At 36.7% G+C, this 22,920-nt stretch overlaps 1 long non-coding RNA gene across 1 annotated transcript; it reads left to right on the top strand.

Annotated features, from left to right (window-relative positions):
* Nucleotides 1-13,611: 13,611 nt before the first annotated feature.
* On the top strand, nucleotides 13,612-21,411 carry LOC116960248. Its single transcript, XR_004406289.1, has 3 exons — nucleotides 13,612-13,728; nucleotides 17,786-17,918; nucleotides 21,280-21,411. It is a non-coding gene; the product is annotated as an uncharacterized LOC116960248 (long non-coding RNA).
* Nucleotides 21,412-22,920: the final 1,509 nt, after the last annotated feature.

The following is a 22,920-nucleotide window of genomic DNA, read 5'->3' as shown; positions in this document are numbered from 1 at the left end:
TTCTTTTTTTGCAGCTCTGATACGCAAAACACAAATGTCTTTTGTTTATTTTGATGCAAGTAAGAATCCAAAATACAGGTTCTTACTGAGATTCCCTGTGCCTTGGGTTTCTTAGTTAAAGTAACATTTCTTTTCACTGAGATTTCTGTGAGTATTTCCAATACCTTCTGCCTCAGCATAACATTAAAAAATGCTCTCTGTTAATTCATTACTATACCTATTGGTGTGGTAAAATACCTCTTAATGCTTCCCACTTTCTTCCTGCACTCATAACCCTGTTGGAAATCAGAAGTTCAATTTTATAACAAAGTAACATAATAAGAAAATTAACTGTACTTTGTAAATGACCAGAAAGGTTTGGTTCTTGCTTGAGAGAAATTCATAACCTGTGCCAGCACAATCTCTATTCCCCGCTTCTCAGCTGTAGATGTGCTGGTATTGTGTTGAAAGCCCAACAGAGCAGTAGCAACAAGACAGAGCTGGCCTTACAGAAACATAGCAGCCAGATGATTGGATCCCATTTCCCACAGGTTTCTGAGTCTGCAACTGAAAATGTCTTGTAACTCTATTAGGAAAGACCTGTGGTGATCAATAGAAGCAACAAGGCCACACAAGTATGTCTCAGAGCACAATGAAAATTGCACATCCCGTGGTGCTCAGGGGACTAATATTTTTCAGTGATTTTTTCACCCCATCCCTTGCCCTTGTTTACGGAGCCATTCTGTCTCATGCAGCTTTATTGTAAAATGTAATTGGACTTGTTCATTATCATAGTTTACTCAAAAAATCAGTTCTGTACATTTCCTAGGGTTTTAGGTAATAGAGATTTGTATTAAAAAAAAAAAAAATCCACAACTTTTCTTTAGTTTTGTAAAGATTGGTTTATATTTTGAAGTGGCATTCTGCAACCTCAAAGAGAGGATGTCTGCACTGGTGAGGCAAGAGGGCATTGGTCCCTTACCCATCTCTTGTTTGAGTCAAGAGAGCCAAGGTCAGGAGTAGGCTTATGATTTCGCTGGAGCTGACTGGTGGTGGACCCACAGATTCAATGTAGTGAATCACGGCTGCAAGCCAACAGATTACTTCCCTAGATGTTCTGAGCTGGGTGGATCTGATATGATATTGGAAACGACATCGGTATTTATCTACAAACACCTGACCAGAACAGCATTTTTGTGGCTACAGTTAATATGGTCTCCCTCTCTGATATTAGAGAGAGAACTGGATCTTCATTGTGGGTGGAGGGAGAAGGGGAAGTGATGCATGCTATTTATTAATGCCTTTTGTACAGCTCTTTATTTTCTATAATTTTCCAGTTATTCCATGGCTGGACCCTAATAACTGAATAGGATAGAAATACCAACATGAGGTTATGAGAAAGTAACTGGCATTCTCCACCCATGAATTTTTCTATGAAATTAATATGACAGAGTCCTAAGAATGAGGTGAAAAATCCTCTGAGGTGTTCTGGCAGGCTGAAGAGACTGTTTTGCTAGACAGAGATGATCACAGAAGACATGATGAACTGCAGCACAACAGTAATCACTGTGGGATTCCCAGGTAAATTCATAAAATTTAATGCCACTGGAAACATGTCTTTCAAATATACTTTTAATTCACTGTATGACTTGGGCAACTAGTAAGGGGGATGCAAATATTCAGTTAGATTAGGAAAACTGTTTAAAAATTTGAATTATTATCTGGAATTTCAACTAATTATGGATCAGAAAAATAGCTGTGATATCTTTCTGAACTGCTTTTCTTAATTTTTTAGTGATTCTAAACCATCTATGGATAAGCAGCAACAAAGGATTTGATCCCACAAATTTAAGTTCTGAAGTAGTCTTGTGGAAATTAGTTTTACTTAGATGGGCATTTTCTCAACAACTTCTAGAACTGAGTCTTATTTTAGTGACAACTAAGAAGCTGCTTGTTCTATTACATAATTATTTTTAGTTTGCTGTTATGCACCTCCTACAATATATTGTTTAAAACTTTTTGTTTTTTTTTTTTAATGTGAGAAAAACAAAACACTTGCTTTGAGGTGCACAGGGAGTCTTTTATAGACAGTGTATTTAGCTCAAAGCACATGAAAAAAATGACTACTTGACTAGGTTAGCTTTGGCTACCCTCAGGCTCTATGAGATTAGTTTTAGATTCATATGCTATGGTCACTCATTGACCAAGCTGTTTCAACCCTTATACATATCTAGCAAAGGATCATTTCCCTCAGGCATGGTTTTCTTTCAACCATATTTAGCAAAATCATTAAACACACTTGGGACTTGCACTGAGGGGAGAAACAACTTTATATGTATGCAATTCAGGACAATTTTCTTATTCAGGAAGAAGAAAAAACTTCGTTAAGTGTTATGTCTCAGTTTGTCAAGACTCAAGTTTGGTGCATCCTAAAAGGGTTCTGCAGAACTTCCTCTGCAATTAAATTACTTTTGCTTTATCCCTAATAATTTTTGTCAATTTTTTTAAAGTTGATGCAAATACGCTTTATTCCTAAGCAGACAGAAAAATTAAATATTTCTTATTTTTATTTCTAAGAGTGCTCAACAATTGATACAGTACTGGGATGGGAAGGAAATGATACATTGATTACTTTTTATCTTTTTATTAGCCTTTACTTTAGCAGCCAAATTTTATTTTTCAACAAATCCTCAAACCATAAGGTTTTCAGCTTTGATGTTTTTTAAATAGAGTTCTTAACACACACACACACACACACACACACGCACACATACTGCCCCCCCATATTTTGGAGCAGATGAGCATCCACAATAGTGGATGAAGAGTCTGTGTAGAGAAAGGGAGCAAAGCAGAGTGGTTGGATGCCTCCAACTATGGCTTTTAGCCGTGCCAGGTTTCTGATCCTCCAGTTAGCTTCCTTCATGTGCAAAGTCATATTGGCTCTAGTTCAGTGAAATTCAATGCAGGAAGAGTAAGTGTTCACACACGAAGATTATTTGTAGGACTTGTTACTGGACCCTAAATTTGGAATTGGGAAGTGTTCCCAGATGGCCTATAAAGTAAGTATTTTTGGTTCTTAACTGAGAAAGATTCACATTAAATTCAATGAGTTCTCTTTATTAAACATATCTTGGCCCATGGTTTATAGAAAATACTCTTCACTTGAATAGTGTAGCTTTGAATAGAGTAGAAATGCATGTGAGAAGGAGGTGTTGGGGTTTTTTGTGTGCTGTCTGTGGGTGTATTTCCCTATGCACAGAATTATTGTTTGTGGGAGAACAGAGGGAATTCTTTTTCCTCATACGGTTATCTATTTTGGGTGGGTGTCCAAGAAAGAATTATCTCCCAGATTATCTGAGAAGTAAATGATGCTCTCCCTCCAAGATCTATCTTAATTCAAATGCCATGTCTGACAGGTTTCACTTAGGAGTTCAGACTCACCACTACACTTTGACTACTCAAACCAGAAATCTCTGGTGACACTCCCTCTGCTTACCCTGGCTGGCTTTTACTTGAACTCTCTTGGATCTCTTTACACATGAAAGCATGTGTACGTATTCACTCCATCCCCCGCTTCTTTCTCTGTGTGGAGATCACCTGAACTGCTTAAATCTTTTGATTTAATTTCATTTATTTTCTGATAGCAGTGGAATTCCTGAGATTTATATTAAAGATGCCATGTTATCTTATATCTATAACCTCTTCTATAGTCAGATATGGAATTTTTACAGGTGTCTTTCTTCAGATAGAATCAATGATATTCATGTAGAATTATTTTTCCGTAATCATACATCTTTGCTTACTGCAGGTATTTATGGTCTTGTGCATTAAGCACTAAACATGAGGGTAAAACAGACTTTCTTCTTTGAGGTGAGAGCAAAATGGATAGATATCTGAGCTGTTATTTAGTTCTACAGTTCTTTCCTTTTCACAGATGGCTTCATGCTCATCACAACTGATAAAATTCAGAATGAAAGATAAATTGCAGACCTAATTTTTACTAAGTCATATTTAAAATGTCCCTAACCTTTGATACTCCACTAAGTTGACTGGAATTCTAATTTGCTGTTTTCTGTCTCACTGACAACTCTGAATGGAGGAGTCCTGCCTGAGAAGCTCTTGACACAGCCTTAGACATGTACAGCTCTGGGAATAAAGCTAGTTTTTAAATCTCCTATTTCTGATTGTGTTTCCTATCTTAATAAATTAACATTAGGTTTTAAAACATCAGACTGCCCTTTTTTAATTTATTTTGCTTCACACTATGCCATTCTGGACCAAACAGAGACTGAACCAAAGTTTGGGAAGTGCTCATTAATTTTTGGATATTTCCCTTTCTCACAGTGTCAGAGTAGCCACGTTGCTCCTTTGTCAAGTCTTGTTGAGCAATTCCCTAAGATCACAGTCTAGCTGTTAATATAACTAACTACAGTGCAGTTTTAAGGTCTCTAATTTTAGTCTTCTTATTCCTTGTTTCAATTGTGCATCTTGTCATTTTCAGCTATTAGAAAATCTAAATTTTAGCACTGAAAGTGCTAAACTACCACTTCTAGTAGTATTTCATTAATGCTTTGTGATTTAATATTTCATTGTACGTAAAAGTCATGAGACATTATCATGTGAAAAGTACTGTACATGTTTTATTGTATTGTTTACTTCTTGCCTGTTATGTAGCAGCCGCACTTACTTCCTGTTGATTTCCCAGCAGTGAAAATTAGAGATGTTTTTCTTAGAGGTAAAATAATAAATGCTTTAGGTGAAAATTAATACAATTCATGTGTGTTTGGTCATGCAGAATATTTTTTTAACAGTATTTTCACTTTTTGGCAGTTAGACAAACAGATTATTCTGAATTTCATCTTTTTAACTATAAATTAGCACATTTGGATTTATTTTCTGGAATTTCCATGGTAAATATGATAGGCTACAGCAAGCATATTATCTCTCAAAAGCCCTCATATTTTCTGAAAATATTAGATGTTTTAGAGACTTTGAGAAGAATACTCAAAGTGAAGGTAATGACCTAAATATTCCCTACATGTGCACCTGAAATAAGTAACTTAAGACATTTTAAAGTTTGAATTTCTTAAGGTGACAAAGCTTAGTTCTGCTCAGTGATGTGATCACCAGTGACAGCACCTTTGCCCTCATGCCACGGTACTGATTTTGCATCCTCCAAAGGCAGATCCTGATGTCCTTGTATATTTTTCAGGTACAATATCACAAGATTTAAACTGCTGACAGAAACTTCTTGATGATCTTTGTGCTTCCAGTTTGTAAACTGCCAAATTTCCACACTACAATTATACAAAGCTTTTTTGTGAAGATCATTACTCTTATATATGAATAGGTTCCTAGTCTCCTCCAGCACTATCTGTAGTCAACAGAGAAAGGAGCTCCTCCAGAGAGTAACTTGGAGCACCTACATTCAGTTCCTGTTCTGGATCACCTGGAAGAGGATCCCTCTCCCCATTCACTCTAGTCTAGAAAGCAACTAAGTGAGGTGCCCAAAATTGAGCTGTGTGAATGCTTTGTTCATATTTCATGACAGTTGACTTAAAAACTGTTGTTTAATGAACTTTCATAGGAAAAATATTGACCCCAAACTTGCTTAAGACTTAACATGGAGATATTTTATGGATGTCTGGGTTGAATAGACTTCAGGCAGAATTTTTTCCCCATGTGTTTGTGTGAAACAGGAATCTGAATTCAGTCACATCTACTTCCCAACAGTTATGGCTTCTGGAAATTAGCACAAGAAATAATCTCATGTTATGGGGTAGATTTTTAATGTTCCCTGCAATTAAAGTAGTTCTGTGTTACATTCAAGCAAAAACTATGCTTTAGCAGTGTGGTGAAACATTAAAGAATTCTCCACAAATTAGTTACAGAAATTGAATGACAGGACAAATTAAAAAGAAGCAGGAGGGGGTGAAATATTAGCAAGTGTGCTCTCACAGTTATTAATGGAAATGTTTTTGGAAAAAAAACATGGGGTTGGTTTGTTTATTATTTGGCAGAATTTTTCAGTGTTTTGTCAGTTTTCCACAGGCCGCTGTGCATAGAGCTCCTTGGGAGGATTACCAGAAATCTTTGAGGAAGCCTTCAGAAGTGATGAACCAGACATGGAGGAACGCAGCCATAATGACAGTGCAAGCCAACAAGCTCAAAGCTGAGTATTCCTTTTGAAAATCTTTCCATCCCAAAGGCATAATTTTGAGCAGTACATGTATGAGGAGAGAAGATGTTACAGATCCATGGATCTACCTGCCTCTAGTCCTGGATACTTCAAAAGCTGCACTTAAAAGTGCTAACCAAACTTCCTTTGCATTTACAGCAGGTGGTATTAATTTATGTCATTTAGATTAATAGCAGTTGTTGTTTAACAATAGCTGTTGATAAACTAGCATTGTTATAACAATATGCAAAAAAATGCATCCAAACTTGGGGAGAGGGTGGGGAGAGCAGGCAAATGCTCCACCCCTAAATATATATATATATACACACATATAATTTCTTTTTTTTTTTTTTTTTTTTTCATCCGTCCACACAGAAATGATAACTTCAGTATGTTTATCAGGAGTGGTGAAAAACAGCCACTTGCAAATTAACTGAGACAAGGAACACCAGATTGGAGCTGTATATTTTTTTAAATGTTGCTTCCAACTACAGTGTAAGTGTTAGAAAAGAGGGGGAAGCTTTTTTGGGAAATATACTGGGTTTTATTGCAATAAGTGTTTCTGGCTCAAAGATATACATAGTTTAACCTGGTAATCTGTGAGAAATAGAAGAGCATGTGCTGGCAGAAGAGAGCAGAGCTGTGAAAAGGATCTGTCCTAAGGACTTGTCTATCTTTCTGTTCATAATAAAAGCAAGAGAAAAAAGAAACAGTGTTATCAGTACACTTCTGCAAGTGAATTAGCTAGCACAGATTTGATAAAGCTTATAAACCCTCTAGAGCAATTGTGACAGTTTGCTGGCTTGGGCTTTGTCTGCTGCCAGTTACTCCTTGCTAGTGGCACTCTTTATTTATGCTTCAGTACCACGTTATCCTCTGGGCTTCAAACAGAAGGGACCTGTCTGTAAGTGTTTTGGTTGTGGTGTTAAAAAATAAGACTGCAGCAAAACACATGCAACAGTGCCCAAGATCCGTTTCAGCCAGTTTCCCTTCTCATGGTGTTGCTTCCCTGTGACTGTTCGTCACACACTGAGCGTGGCTGAGGTGGTATATGTCTGCCTTCCACTAGAGAGTGTCACAGAGTTATTTGAATGAATGAAAAAATCCAGATGGATGCATTATCTGCGTTGTAGGTAAAATGCAAAGTGGTGTGACCTCAAGAACAGGAGATAGGTGTGCCTACCTACATGTTTTCCATTTTCTACCACTGCCAGTTATCCTTCACTCTGCAGCTAAAATGAATATAGTGCAGGAGGTAGCCACATTTTAATACACACCAGTTTTTTATCCATTTGACAATGTGTACACATTAATGTTATGGTAAATATAGAATCTGATACTTTTTGCCCTCTTTTTTACTCAAATTAAATAAATACTTCAAAATGTCAGCATAATTTTAGGGTTGATTATCACGTGCATGTTCCTAGCACGAGGATTGGCAAATAGAGTTTAGATTTTGAATCAGCCTATGTACAATTTTACACATGGGAATCTTGGAAAGAAAGTTGCAGTCCATTAGCAAATTCTCATATCTGGACTGAAGATGTATATGCATAAGTAGAGAAATTGAAAAATGGTGTTAAGTAGTAAGAAAGTCTCCAAAGGGAGATCTGGACAAGAAGTTACAGTAATAGCATTAGATGGCTATTATTATAAAAGGAAAAAGAATAACTTAAAAGTGAAGACAATAGTAACACCCCAAATGCATAAAGTAATTTCTTTAGCCCCTGAAATTTTATATGGAAATGCAATTACTGAAATTATTGTTTTTCAGGTGTGTAATGCCATTTAATAACCCCCATTCCTTTTTCTAAATGAAGGATTATCTATGAAGATACTTTATTTAAAATAATAAATGAAAAATGTAAATACTTTGCTGACTACGGTAGGGCTTAAAATGGGTTTAATCCTCAAGGTCAATTTAGGTGAACTCTCCTGTCCCTGAATTCCAGGAAACTCTGCAATCCAGCTGTTTTCTCATATAGAGGACTGATCTCTCCTTTCTTCCAGGTTTGTGGTCCATGACTGACAATTTTGTCCAGTGTACACTGTTTTCCTTCTGCTTTAACGAATGTGAAACCTCAGATGACACCAGCTGAGAATCTGTCCTTTGATCCCATCCTGTCCCCACATCTGGGGGCATACAGAAACCTCAGCAGGAACACTTTTATTCCCAGACAATTTTGAGGTCATAGGAAGAATTTTAAAGGCTCGGGAAAAATCAAAGACAGAAGCAGGGCCAGTTTCACCCTTACCTTTTCCTTGAGAAAACAGGGGGCTAAAGGGATGAATCAGGAGCCTAAGCATCCCTCAGTGATACTGGTGGTCATTAACAGACAAGAGCAGCAGGGGTCATGAAGACATGAATGCAGAGTGATAAAAAGGGATTTCTCTTGAATTTAAGACAAAGCAAGTAGTACAGTGAGAGCAATTATGTCAGATCCTACTATAGTGAGGTGAACAGTAAGCTAGACTTATAATGTCATTAAGAAACTGTAAGGTCCTGAGAGTTAAAGATCCTGTGATATATCTTTATAAGGTTACATGTACTTATCTGTGACAATCTCAGATTTTGTTCTTAAAAACTTTCAATTTGTTTTAGCTATTTAAATATCTCTGTAGTTGGCTCACCTCTGTATTTCCACCCTTCCCTACTGGAAAGGTGAAGAAGTACAAGTAATATAATCAAATCTATCTGGTTTTGTTAAAATGAGCTTGAGCTGCTACTGCATTTGAAGATAACATAGACTGTTTGATCCTTTGAGTGTATAAAATTGATTTGGGGGGTCTTTTGATATTTTTGCTATTATTTCTGTTTGGAACATACATATGTTGGAACAAGGGAGCGATTTTCCCATCATCATCCGATATTCATTGATAAATGAAGGGAAATGTTCAGCTGTGGAGAACTACAAAACTATCTGAAAGAGTGTACCCACCCTCAGCAAGCACTTTTAAAGTAGAGAGTTGTGGATAATAATAAATAACAAAAAGAATCCCCATGTTACCGACCTGAGCAGATACTGCTCTTCCAGTGGCAGGGGGAGATGCAACTCCTCAGTCCAGTATCTGCTCCTCGGTCCACCCCATCTCCTAGGTTACCTTTTAATGAAGATTAAGAAAATTGCCAGTATATATTTTTTCTAAAAAGAAATGTAGAAAAGTCTACAGGTGAGCTTTAAAAAAAAAAGAAAGTTTATGAAACTCTTTTTACTGCTGTTTTCTAGAACATGCTGGGGCATCTGCGCTACCATGGTTACAGGAAGAGGGAGGTTTCTGTGGGTCTGCCAGGGGCTCAGCAGGAAGGTGTGAGTAAGTCTCTCTTTGTCTTAGTTTACCCTTTATAGTTAGAAATGAAACGCATCTTTTATTGACTACACAAGAATGTTTAATTAATGTTTGAGAGCTGTGAGACCCTCTAATAAGGAGTTGCTCTTTATGAAAGCAAAGACATATTTATTAATAACCAGGTGGCTGTTTTGCACTTTGTCTTCTCATAAATAGTACCCTAAAGAAAAAAAAAATATATGAGTAGAAATATTTTTAGGAGCTTTTGGATAAGAATTGCTACCTCATTACTGAAGTGAAGTAACTTTGAAAGATGGCTTATACAGCCATACTATGTGCACTTTTATTGCATGAGGGATTTCTAATAGTCAACAGAAGTTCCTTCCTGAGGACCTGGAGAGAGTGTGATCTAACTCTTTCAAGTTAATCATGAACCACAGAGCAAGCACCGAGTAAACTGATAGCATAAATTGAAAGGTCACAGCCTGTATTGAGAGAGAGGCTGTAGTATTTCCCTCTTAAAAGAGACATGATAATTCATTTTGATCTCTGTCATAGAGGTGTAGGTAACTGAAGGTGAGAGCATGCTCAATTAGAGCCCAGCAAAAGGGACTGGGTGCCTCAAAACTCACCTCTTGTGTCCTCACCACAGAGGTGAGTTTTGCAGAAAGCAAAGGCAGGATCAGGCTGTGTCAAAGCTCTGCGTTCGTCCCTTTTCTTCCACTGTAATTCCTTGAACCCTTTATGGTTTGACCTACATGTGCACCACAGTGGGTTTGGGGGAATCTCTATGAGGAAAAGGCTGCAGAAATGTTTTTTTTCTCTTTTAGATTTCTCACTGGATCAAAGGATTCCTTAGGCCTTGCACTCGGTGCAACATGGATACACATGTGTATTTGTCTGTCATGTACATAACTGATGGGGCAGCAGAAAATGGAGCTTGGAAATATTAATATTAAAAATGTATTAGAATTTGATCATACTAGCAGAATCTGTAAGTTAACAAGAGTATGACTGTGTCAGAGTGAGATAATAATCCAGAAATAATAGAATTTATGTCTCAGTATGAAAAACTCTAAAGGTTTAAAGCCAGGATGTGTATTTATCTGTTGGGTTTTTTTGTTTGTATGTTTGGTTTTTTTCCCCGAAATATCTCTTTTTGCCAGGTATTGTATATCCTCCAGTCATTAGAGCTACTAGTTTAAACAAGAATAGATACGTAGAAGCACTTTTGTGCTGTACACTCTCGGGCAGGTGAACACTAAATTTACCTCCAAGTGCTTTAAATGTCAAATAAGATTAAACATCCGCTAATCCGTCCAACAATTCACTAGAAGTTCTGCTCCCTGGCAATGATTTTGCATAATAGACGAGATAACCCCTTTGCTGCCTGATAGTTGTTCAGCATATGGCCAGTAAAAACAAGTGTGTGTTGGATGATGGGGCCATTTTACACACAATGTGCTGTTCCACATAACCTTTTCCTTGATGAACAGCAAACATTGCCCAAAGAATCCCACAGAAGAATCACTAAGTGGTTTACAGAAGTTAATGGCCAGGCACTAATGTACCCACTCCTATGTTTAGATGGAGAAAACAGTGATATGTTTGTTTAAAGACCACAAATATTTCTAGATTTTTGTAGAAATAAAGGGAAAAACAAACTATGATATCTGAAAATTTGGTCCACATTTAAAAAGAAGAAAAAAGAAAGGAGGGGGCAATATTCTTGTTTGCACATATAACAAGACTACTTAAGTGTTAGCACAGTTCTTCCTGGTTCAGGGAAATTCAGGTGCTCTGGTTTCTCAGCTTCAGGAGCCGAGTTGTAATTTCTGCTCTGTAGCAATAGCCCACAGGAGATGAAAATTAATATTGCACAGGGATTCAAATATCTGTGGAAGAATGCACTGGATTTTGAAGAAGCAAAAGGACTCACTCTTTGAATAATCTTTAACAACTTGACAGAGAAGTCAAATCAATTAGATTTTCCTGAGACAAAACAAAGCATATGTTTATTCAGAGTTTTCCCAGAGTCCTGGGAGAAATTTGAATTGGAACCCATATTTAAAAAATCATCTGGGAATCTCTTGCCAAAGACATCTTGATGTAAAGAAATGGTATTGTTGCCATTGGCCTAAGGAAGGTCTCTCATCACACTTGACCTTGAGATCTAATTAACATTCTGGGAAAAAAGTTATTATTACTACCTATTTAAAATATAAGTTGGTGCTAGTAGCATTTTCTTAACACAGCTTTCTGCTTCAAACCTTGACAATAGATATATTTTAGATAGCCATCAAAGCTTGAATTCAGAAAGAAAATATTATCAAAATATTGAACAGGACAGTTGGATACTTCAAGAATTGCAGGAGGGTGAATCACGTTAAAAAGTGCAGCTACAGAAAAGGGCACAGATAGAGAAGTTGATGCTGTTTAGGACAAGTGAAGGAAATGAGCCTCCAGCCGTGCTGCAGGTGCCAAAGGAATGCCTGCCCCCCCCCCCCCCACCACCTCTCTGGCAGTGCTCACGGGAGCCTGGGGCAGCTGGTCCAAGGTCTGTAATATTCAGGGAAACATCCCAGCTCAGGCAGAGAGAGAGATTTCCCACCCTACATCCAAACAAAATGAAGTCAGCTTTGACTCTGCAAAATGTCGATGAATTCTTCAGAGTAAATCAGCCCTGTCAGTCTGATGTGGAACTGTCACCTACTTGTGACATAATATAATATGAAATGATATTGAACAACATGCGTTTGGCACTAGATTGTTAGCGGGTTTTAGCTTTGACAGCAGCAAGTTTATTGCTTTAATCCCAAGGTCTTTTAACCCTCTTTGACATAAATTGAGGTTGGCTTTTGTGAGAAAACTCCACTTCACTCTCTCTTCCTTTACCTAAAACTGCTTTTAACAATTTATGCTCATACATCAGACACTCATTTTGAGTGACAAAAAGAAAAAAGATCTATTAGAATAGAAGGAAAAAAGGGTCAATTTAGGTTAAGCAGTGTATGTCTCTTTTGGTAGGCATGTCACAGCTTTCTTCAGGTGAATGTGCATTTTAAATTGTGATAGTGTATTGCTATAACAAAATAAAACAAAATCTGTGACAAGAAGAGAGAATAAGTATTGCAGGAGAAAGGCTGATAACCTGCAATAACACTATTCTTCCTTGTTTTTTGATGCAATTTAATTTGTTCCTAAACCTGGGTCCATTTCAAAACTTCTTAAAAGATCAAAGGGTTTTCTTCTTTATTCAAACACTGTAGAGAGTCTAGTTTAGTGAGGGTCACATGTAGAAATACAGATGTATAGAATACATACTATGTACACACAGTTTTGCTGAACAGTATGGCTGGCTGATAGCACATAATTTAATATTTCACTTTTCTGAGACACCTTGTTTAGCTTGATAAGTAAGTACACATTGTCATCAGTGCTCTGATAATCCCATCACAGAAATACTTCATATATGAACTATAACATCAATAACATAGGACACTTTTATCATCCTTGTTTTTCTATTCTCAATTACTTTATGATGCTTATAGTGTTGCTTTGAAATCATTTCTTTATTACATTTAAAGCTCAGCTGATTCTGCCCTTGAACTGTGTAATAATGCAGAGTGAACAAATTCTCAGCATACTTGCAAATTTACTTTTTTTTTTAATGTTTTCTTTGTTCTCACATAGGGAAGTGTATATTATTGGTCTACCATCATTTTTAAAGAAGAGAAAAGTAGGGATATTAGACAAAAGGAAGCTTGTGTTTCTCTCCAAGTGTAATAATTTTAAAAGTGTTTATAAATTTCACTTTTTTCTCTTCTAAAACCCAGATTTTTCTGTTTCTCTTGTTTTATGTAATTTTTCTTATTTGTATTATTTTACTGTTATTATCGATAACTTGCTCTTAGCAAGTTTGCTACCATCTAATTAATGTATAAACAAGTTGTTCCATGAGCAACATATATAAAAAATGATACAATTTGTGATCTCTTGTAGATTTGTGTCTTGTTTCTCTTACACCCTCCCCACAGCAATAAACTCATTTTCTCTGTGGCTTTCAGCATCCCCCTCCGCTCTGACACCTTCAACTCCCTCTTCATATCTCCTCTCTCCTCCATGTCTCCCAACTCTTCTACCATGTTCTCCTTCCCCAGGTCCTGCACCACCACAGTGCTCTTCAGCAGAGAGCATGGGAGCTGGGCTCCTACAGCATTGCTCAGACTCTTTAATCACTTGATACTGGCAGCCCTTGCAGTTTCCCTCCTTCCCTTACAGTTGTAAGTATAAATTCCACAATATTTCCAAATCCTGACAGAATGAAACTTGGGGAATTGGGAAAATGGGGTTAGTGTATGAATTGTGATCTTGTCCATGCAATAAAAAGCACTATCAGTGGGCATTCAGCAGCTGAACTACCCTCATGTTTGTATTTTTATGGACACTGTTATAACTATAGTCAAGTATGATTTAACTTTAAAAGGGATGCTGTAACATTGTTCAAGTCCAGAGCTGCCATAATCTTTTGTGGTAAAACTTTTGCATTTTATCTAGCTTTTAAAAAGGATGGTAATATGAAGAAATAGTAATAGAATACACAGAATCTGCATTTACAATGACTTGCCAATCCATCCTTTTTATTTGGTTTTGCATATACGCAAACATTTCTGAGCATTGGTGGTTTTGTGCATTGTTTTCTTCTACAGTGCATCAAACAGGCATACCTTATAAACTGTAGAACTAATTTTGTAACCTAATTCCTACACATTTCAGTAGCACAATTTCATTCTAACTATTATGGATGTACAAGTTACATTTGCTTTTAAAAAATGATTCAAAATAATTAAGGTTACTTTTGATTTTAAACATTAAATGTATTCAAAATCAATATCTTATTTTGATTCTAGATGCTTTTGTGGTGCGAGGCTGGTTTGGTCATTGTCACTAATTCTCTATGAGGCCTTAGCTGACTTGCTTAGATTTTCTCAATCTTTTTGCTTATCTGTAATTTCCTGTCTCTTGTTTGGTTTATTCCATTAATGTTTCTAAACCAGTTTTAGATACTTACATGGAAAGTGCTGAGTAAGTATTATTTGCAGTTAGGTCTGAAAGTGGACATTTGCTGCTGCTGTCATAGAGGTAACACTTTTAATGATTTTCAGGTTTTATAAATAAATCATCCATGTTGATGGATATTTGGGGATAGCTATGCAAATTAAATAATTTAGCTCAGCACAGATAGGCTCTTGTAGCTAAAATGTTTAATCGGAACCTCAGAAGTTTTATTATGCAGCACAGGACAGTGAAATTGCAAGTATAAAACATACCCCAACTCCCCATTTCTCAGCATTCCTGTCTTAGAAAAAAGCTGTAAGCAAAAGATTCTTCATTCCTTCAAGGCATTCCCTGAGGGCTTGCCTGCCCTAAATAATTATACAGCCTTAAAACAGCTGTCAGCCACTGCAGTCAGGACTGCTACCTCTCATGATTTTATCAAGAATCTTGCGATAGCTGCTGCGTGTCTCAGAGCCCTGCCTTTGGAGTCGTAACCCTGTAAGAGGGTCTGAGCTCACCTTGCTAAGTGAATGGAAGTTTCAGACTCTGTTGTTAACAAAAGCTTTAAAATGTAAAATGAAGAGAATCAATCTTCCAGGTGGTGATGCACTCCCGCCTCCTCTTATTATTTTAAGAAGTCCCTAGCTTTTTAATCTGTTTCTCCTAATTTCTCTTAACTTCTGCTTGTTTAAGGCACTGTTGACCATTTGGGATGAGGTTGTGTCTCTGGCCCCAGCACTAGATAGTGAGTGTCACAATAACCCTTTCCCACCTTTCTTGTACCTGTTTTGTTTGTGTTAGCGTGGCAGCAGGAACAGCCGCTGCCCATCAGCATGCTTCATCCTGTGCTGTCCTTGTATGCAGCTAGAACGAGAGGGGCATTAGGATTGAGGTGATCTGGCTCTGCCCTGCTCCTGAAGGAGCTCCCGTTCCTTTATTCAGTGATGTATCTACTATTTCAAATGTGACCTAGGTTTGTACATGGACTGTTAAAGTGGCCAATATGGTAACCATAACTCCATTTACCTTTATTCCCTAGTTATAAATAGGACCGGATAATATAACTGGAGATATAACTGATAAGGACTGTCAGGACTGGATGCTGAATTATTCCAATTAAAGTACGTTTGTGAATGATTTATCTTTCCAGCTTAGAAGAGCTTCAGAAGGACGAAAAATACCCAACAAAACATTGCCCCTGACTTTTGGTAATGCCCAGGCCACCCCTTATGTTTGATTTCTTCTATTCCAACTCCTACAATATGACCATCTTGCTCAGGAAGAGAAAAACAAAAAGGCCAAAGAAACAAAAAAAGTGAACTATTCTTCTGTTTTCTTTTACTGGGCAGCCTTTTGCTAGTGCATCTTTGAGGATATGGAGAGAGAATGTATGCCTGAAATTTGACTTAAACCTTTCCCTCTCTTTGTATTTCCTACTCATTCCTTTGCTATTTATCTGAGCCGGAAAATTGCTCCACTGCTACTGATAGGAGAGTTATAGAGTGCTGCTCAAATTTTTTGGTTCCAGGAAATTATTTTACCTGATTTTTTTCCTGGAATTTTATTTCATATGCTATTTAGTCTGGAAACTAAGGCTTGTTTCCCTAGGTGAGTTCTAGTAGGTAGACTATGAAAGGTTTGTTTATGTAAATGGATAATTGAAATTTCTAAGCAGACGAACTTGTGCAGCGGTGGGGTGGAGAATGATTATTGCTTTTATTCCTAATTCAGGAATTTGTCTTTACAGAGAAGCTTCAGGTTGAAAAATTAAGCGATTCTGTTTGTTAAGTCCAATATAAAAATTACAAATTTATATTAGGTCAATACTCCCTCTTTCTTTGGTTGTACTGTCATCTATAGTCCAGCCTTCAAACAGACCACAGGACCCCCAACAGACTAGAGATATGGGCTGGAGAGGCTTCAGGATTTAGCCCTTCATAGAAACAAGGATATGCTGCCTCTGCTCAAGCAGAACTCCTGGCACTGGTTGTTACCATGACATGGTGTGCATGTACAACATAGTGCATGGGACGCACTATGCTCATGGTCATAAAGAGCCTCTTAAATAACAACAAAATTAATCACCTGTCAGATCAGAAATTAGAAGAAAAAGATACTTTTCTGTTTAGCTTTTTTTTTCTTGGACCGTGGCTTTCCTGATCAGAGCTTAGGTGCAATCAATAGCTGGAATCTGGTCCTAAAGCCAAGTGTCTCTGTTCTAAGAATGGGGGTATACGAGTCCTTATACAATCTTCCCTTCACTGGGGAAATGTCTCTGGGGATGGCTGATGTAGTATTCCCAGACAGTTCACTGGAGAAGTTGTTCTGCATGAAGTGCAAATGTACTGTAAATTTTTCCAAAGTCCTTAATGCTTGGAGTTCTTCCCATCATTGTGGGAATTTATTTGGTGCATGGGTAATTTGGATGCATCTCATTTTTAAATTTGTTATTAAAAAAAAAATTTAAAAGGTACACTTATGAACGCCCTGTGTTTTATCTAAGAGCACTCAGTCATTAGCACAATATCACGATCAACAAAAGATTTTCTGAGCTGAAAAACAACAAAAAAAGCAGGATGAAAAAAAGTGACAAGAAAGGAGGAGACAGAAGTATTAAAAAGTATTGTAGATAAAGAACTGTTGACTGCTAGTCTTGTAAATATTTCAAAATATAGATCCAATGTTTTATGGGTCACTAAAACTACTGTAAATACACCAGCTGAATCCCAAATAAATCATTCTCAATCCCTGGCAAAGACAAAACAATGCAGCTATAATATACCCTTCGTCATCCCTTGCAGACTTGGATTTAGCTGCAGAACAAGATGACTGCAGATAGAATATTCAACCACCGGAAAGAAAAAGAAACCCAAGCCTCTCCTACTGTCCAGTTTTCTATGTAGTATATAGTGTAGTACAGCAGTAGATCCCTGGGACCTTGAACCTCTATTTGTTTCTGGTTCAGCTGTAAAAGCTGATCAAACTTTTCTAAGTTTCAGAAGATATTATTCCTAGAATTTGTACTAAATCTGTTTTTTCAAAGTTTTCTCATATTCAGCCATGGAGGGCAAGCTCTCAAACACTGATAGATCTCACCTCTTAGTGTGTTCATTGCATGATTTTTGTAGTGATGCAGAAATAAAATGTAAGTCAGGTGCCCCTTCTCTGGAAAGGAAGGACACTGTTCTGGGAATTTTATAATTGGGACTAAGATTACGCTATAGATTTTGTGTACCTATATCATAAACTTTTTTTTTTTTTTTTTTTTTTTTTTTTAACCAGGTTCTGCCTTCCATTATGATTTTCTCTTTTAGTGTAAACATTTGACTTGATTCAGGTTGGGTTCTAGAAGGATGCTGTTATGCACACTGGTCTGTGGTTGCCAGCCTGAGCAGTGCATGGTTCTGGGAATGTGGTAAGTAAATAAAGCCTATAATAGAACCAAAAAGAATGAGGCTTAAAATAAATTTATGAAGAACAAAATGACCCACAATGTTCCGGTGTCAGAAACCAGTTTCCCAGATTCCTGTTAGGAGACAGACATTCTTGTGCTGAGCTGGATCCTTCAGCTTCACAGTCTAAGCATCTTTCTCCTTTTCAAGAAACTCTCTAGTATCTTTTCTCAGCTCCTACTGTGTGAACAAAGATGTTGGTTCACAAAAGACTGATCAAATACAGCAAACAAATCTTGAAAAAGTACAACTTCTTTCCCCGATCTCTCCTGCTTTCTTTATCCCTGCTCCAAAAAGCCTAGTTTATAACCACTGTTAGCAGAGGAATTTTAAGAACTTTTGTCTCAGTGTGAAGGTTAAATGCTCATTAGCACATCTGCTTAGAGTAGGTCAGTCCATTTTCAAAAGTGATTGGCTCCAAATCCCACATATTTAGACATTTTATCTTAAATCTCAGCAGGGGAAAAAGCAGTTCATACTTACCTCTGCTGGTTTTCCACATTTCCTGACTAAGCATGGAATTTTCTATAGTTTTAGCCTTCAAGTTTAACAAAGCGGCGCTGCCATCAGTCAGTTCCTGTAGGGGAATGGAGGGGGAGGAGGCGAGCATGGGCTGGGGAGGAGAGTAAGCAGAGAGGCTGTTGTCTTCTGTTTTCCTGCAGGGTTTGTCTAACAGCTAACAGGATTAATGAAACACCTGGCATAGTAGCAATTAACTATTTTGCTGTTGAGGCTGAAAAATGCATAATGAAAAAGTTTGGTATTTTTAAATAAAACCCAAAAAACTCAAACAGCAAAATCCTACAACTTCTGTGACACAATTTTGTCAACAAAGGATCCTATTGCTGATTAAGATTACAATGTTTTATATCCAGTAATCCTCAAGATTTTTCCACTTATATCAATATATTCAGTAATGCTCTTTACAGAATTATTAGTACCTTTGAAATACAAGAATTAGGTGTAATAAATATAGAGGAGTTTTACTGTAGCAGATGGACACTTTCAGTGCGTAGAGATCCAGCGAGTTAATTTGCAGGGCTGGTAATTAACATTGTTGGTGCTGTGCAGTATGGCTTGGTAATGCCCACCTTCATCCTGTTGTATAAACACTGAGTAGATTACTGACTATATTGTTGTTGATAGCTCCTTAATTTTGCTTTGAAAACCAATTCCAGGATAATGACAAGTATACAGCAAGGAACATTTGTGCACAGTCGATTAATATTTTTTAATTTTTTCTTTAATTTCTTAAAGGTAAATTTATGTGTGAAGTATTCATCTCTACTAAAAGCTTAGAAATAGAACTACTAGAAATTTTGTGGAATTGTTAGCAGACAGAGAAACGGGATTATGGGTTGGAAAACTGAATGATAGATGGACTTCACTCTGGAAATCAGAAATATTGTTGTTTTAAAAGCAGCATTTCATCACAGATTAAGAAACATCCTTTCTGTTCTGTGGGCATGTTTCTGTACATAGGCAAAATTATGATTTGGGTTTTTTTAGAGAATGATTATTAATATGTCTGTTAAAGAGCAGCATATTGGGACTGGTGCAGTCTATAAGAAAATAGTGTTTGTATCTGTTCTTTCTGTTCATAAAGGTTCTACATGGTCAGATCCTGGTAAATGGAACAAAGCCTGAGTTAAAAGGGTTTTTACTCTGATAAACTTAATTGAACCACAGTAGAGGGACACATCAGCCCTAAACACAGCTGATAACTAAAGGTTATAAGGGTGAGAGGATATACACCAGTGCTTCTTGGTTTGGTCCTTGGATATTTACTCTTTGTGGGGAAATCACCACAAAGGGGCTGACCTAGGTGCTTTATAACCCCTTGCTTGGTGCTCTCTGTCAGTGGGACAGGTATTCGCATATACCCCAGCACAAAAAGGGGTTAAAGTCTCCCAGGCTTTGTCTTGCCCATGGCACTGGCACAACTGTCTTTATTCCTTGAGGTTCAACTTGTCTGTGTAATTGGGGGAGACAGGATTTATCATTTAATAATAAAGTTGAACTGAACAGAGTTAATGTCATAATACTGTAAAATGCTTAAGTGATATTCTGTTGATCTGTAGTATTTTTAGTTTGGTTTAACATGAAATATTTTGGCATTCCAAAGTGTAAAGTGAGGAATTATTATTAAATTTAGATATTTCTCAGGGATTTTATAATAACTCTATGACAATTATTCTATGAGAATTCTCTGTATTAATTACAATTTCTCTAGTAAAATGTAGAACAAAGACTGTTCTTGTGTTTAAAAATGCAATATATTTGGACAACATGCTGTCCGGGCACTGTGTGCTGTTATTGTATGTCATCATGTCTTCTGGGAAACCTGACATTAAAACATATCCTTGGTTCTCACTTAAGCCAATTTTATAGGGCAGGAAAAGAAAAGACAACATTTTGCAATGAAAGCACCTTCTCCCATCTGGCAAAATGGCTTTCTGGACTCTATTGTGGCTCATTGTCTAAAAATAGGATGAAGACAAATTGTTATCATTTGCGAAAGCCCATGACAATAATGATAAATGAACAAATTTTTTTGCCCTCTGAAGTCATTGCTTAAGGCTTTCTCTGGGATCAACAATGTTAAACTGGTAAACTTGCCTCATCTGCATCAGCAGAAGGTTTACAAATGGCTTTGTAAACAATTTTAGCCAGAGCGTTAATCTCTCCTACAGAAGTAGGGCTTGCATGATCTATGATTGATTTGCAATTTAAAATGACACTGAAACCCCTGAAACAGATATGAAAGAAACTTTCAGTGAATAATGCTTTAGTTGACAAGAAAAGATAAGGCACATCTTTCATCTGATAGTGGGCTGTTTTTGATAAATATTGTTCATAATGGAGAATTTTGGAATCATTAATGTGTGGATAGAACATTACTACTCTTTGACTGGAACCTCAGAAACAGTTTTCTTCAGCAGCAGTCTTGTTAGTGAAGAAAACTTAGGACAATATATCTTGTTTAAAAATTGTCCAAGATATTTCCTAATTAATTAGATCTGAAAATCTGAAAAAGTGAAAATCTACAAAAAATAACATTTTAGCAGTATTTTTAAATCTATACAAAATAGGTACCTGAAGATTTTTATTTTTTACATTATAAAAAAAAATCAACTTCTGCTTTATATTTAAGGTGACAAATTAATAAAACCACAGACTTCTCAGTCAGAAAGATGAGATAACTGTTGATTCCCCTAGGAGACCTCATTCCTTCAAAAATTAAATATCCTCAGGATATTGTACATTTATATGCTCCAAGTCAGATGGCAATTAACTTTTATTATAAGGCAATGTTCTATGCAGGTATCTGGTTCAGGTTATCAGATGGATTCCATGGCTGCTGTTTGGCTCTGAGGAGAAGACCTTTCAAGATCATCTGTAGAAAACACCTTTACAGCTGAAATTCCCCACAAATATGTAAGATGATTAAAATCCAGTGAGGTATGTGTACTTATCCTTTAGGAACTAGACTGAGATCATGAAATTATTTCACAAAAGCCACCAAATGTTGCAGCACTACTTTCAACACTGTGAAATGGGCATATGGATTGTAGTAGTATTTGATGGAGCCTTGTGATTTTTTTAAACAAAAAATACAGGGATTTTGTAGTCAATTATTTCATGGTATCACTGAATTTTTTAAAAAAGAACAGTGTTCTTTATGGTTAAAAAAAAACCTGTCACAACTCCCACTGATTGACAGTTTTTCAGCAATCTGAGAAAGAGAAATCAAAGACTCAGTGAGAACTGAAAATTCATTTCTTGACCAAGAAGTAGTGCCAGTAAGTGAGAAGTAAAGAAGGCTGAAGGAATACTGCTGGAGAGCTGCTGTCACCCGTGTGAAATCTGCGCTGTAAATACAAAGATCTCCAGAACATAGGAGCTGCATCGTTCATTCAGTTCATTCATTTACTAATGCTGGTGTACTGTGGTGGGTGTATGATCAGCTGGTGCACTGAGATGAGAGGTGCAAGGTAGAAGTAACAAAACTGCTTTCATAAGAAATCTCCTATTCTTTCCATCCTCTGGTGGACCAGACCCACACAAGGAGGATATAAGGCTTCCATGGTTTGATTGATATAAGGTAGAATAGGTCAGTCAGATGCAGGAGTCAGAGCAATGGATCTTTTCAGATAAGCAGAGCCTGTAATTAAAAGCCAGTTCCACAAGTTTAAGGTTACTCACAGATCTAAAATTTCAGCTGTATTGACAAGTAAACAGCTATCAATATATTCTCCTCCTATTTCATGAAAGGTACAAAACTTAGGGATCTTCTCTTTGCTTTGTAAACACAATTAAAGGTGATTGGGAGGGATAAAGTACAAAGGTGGCTTTCTAAGTACCCTTTCCATTACAGGAAAAAAGCCTGTAATAACTCTCAGAACTTTTGCTCAGACAAGTCTGTTTTAATAGGCATAATGTATAAATTGCTTTGATAACCATATTCCTCCACTAACTTTATATTTTCAAGTATTCACTCTAGCTTTAATTTTATTAATGTATTTCTTTTATCTTTCATCTGAATAGTGTTCTGTATGTAAAGTGACCAAATATGATTAATGATGAATAGATTAAGATGGGACAGGGTGTTTGAAAAATGACTTAAGTAGTGCATGTAAGTCACTGGCTCTAGTCCCAAAATGCAAATTCTGGTTAAGTTAATGACTGGAAAATCATGATAGTACTAGTGTATGAGTTCTGCATTATTTGAAATTGCTTTATAAACAATAAATAATTAGCATTTTACATTGGGACTAGTTATTGATATCACACACTTAATTATTTCTATAGGCATTGGCATTTTACAGTCAAAAGTATAAATATAATTGACTTATATGATTATAATTTTTTTGCTGTCCAGAGTTTGTAACAGTTTTGCCTTGAAAATTGCATGCCGAAGTTCATGTCCCATTAAAGGTTGGCACTTTATTAAAATGTCTGAAA

Source organism: Tyto alba, unplaced genomic scaffold (assembly GCF_018691265.1).
Source record: "Tyto alba isolate M040663 unplaced genomic scaffold, T.alba_DEE_v4.0 Super-Scaffold_26, whole genome shotgun sequence".
In the NCBI taxonomy this organism is placed as follows: domain Eukaryota; kingdom Metazoa; phylum Chordata; class Aves; order Strigiformes; family Tytonidae; genus Tyto; species Tyto alba.
The sequence above is the reverse complement of the archived record's forward strand: the minus strand, read 5'-3'. Positions and strand labels throughout refer to the sequence as shown.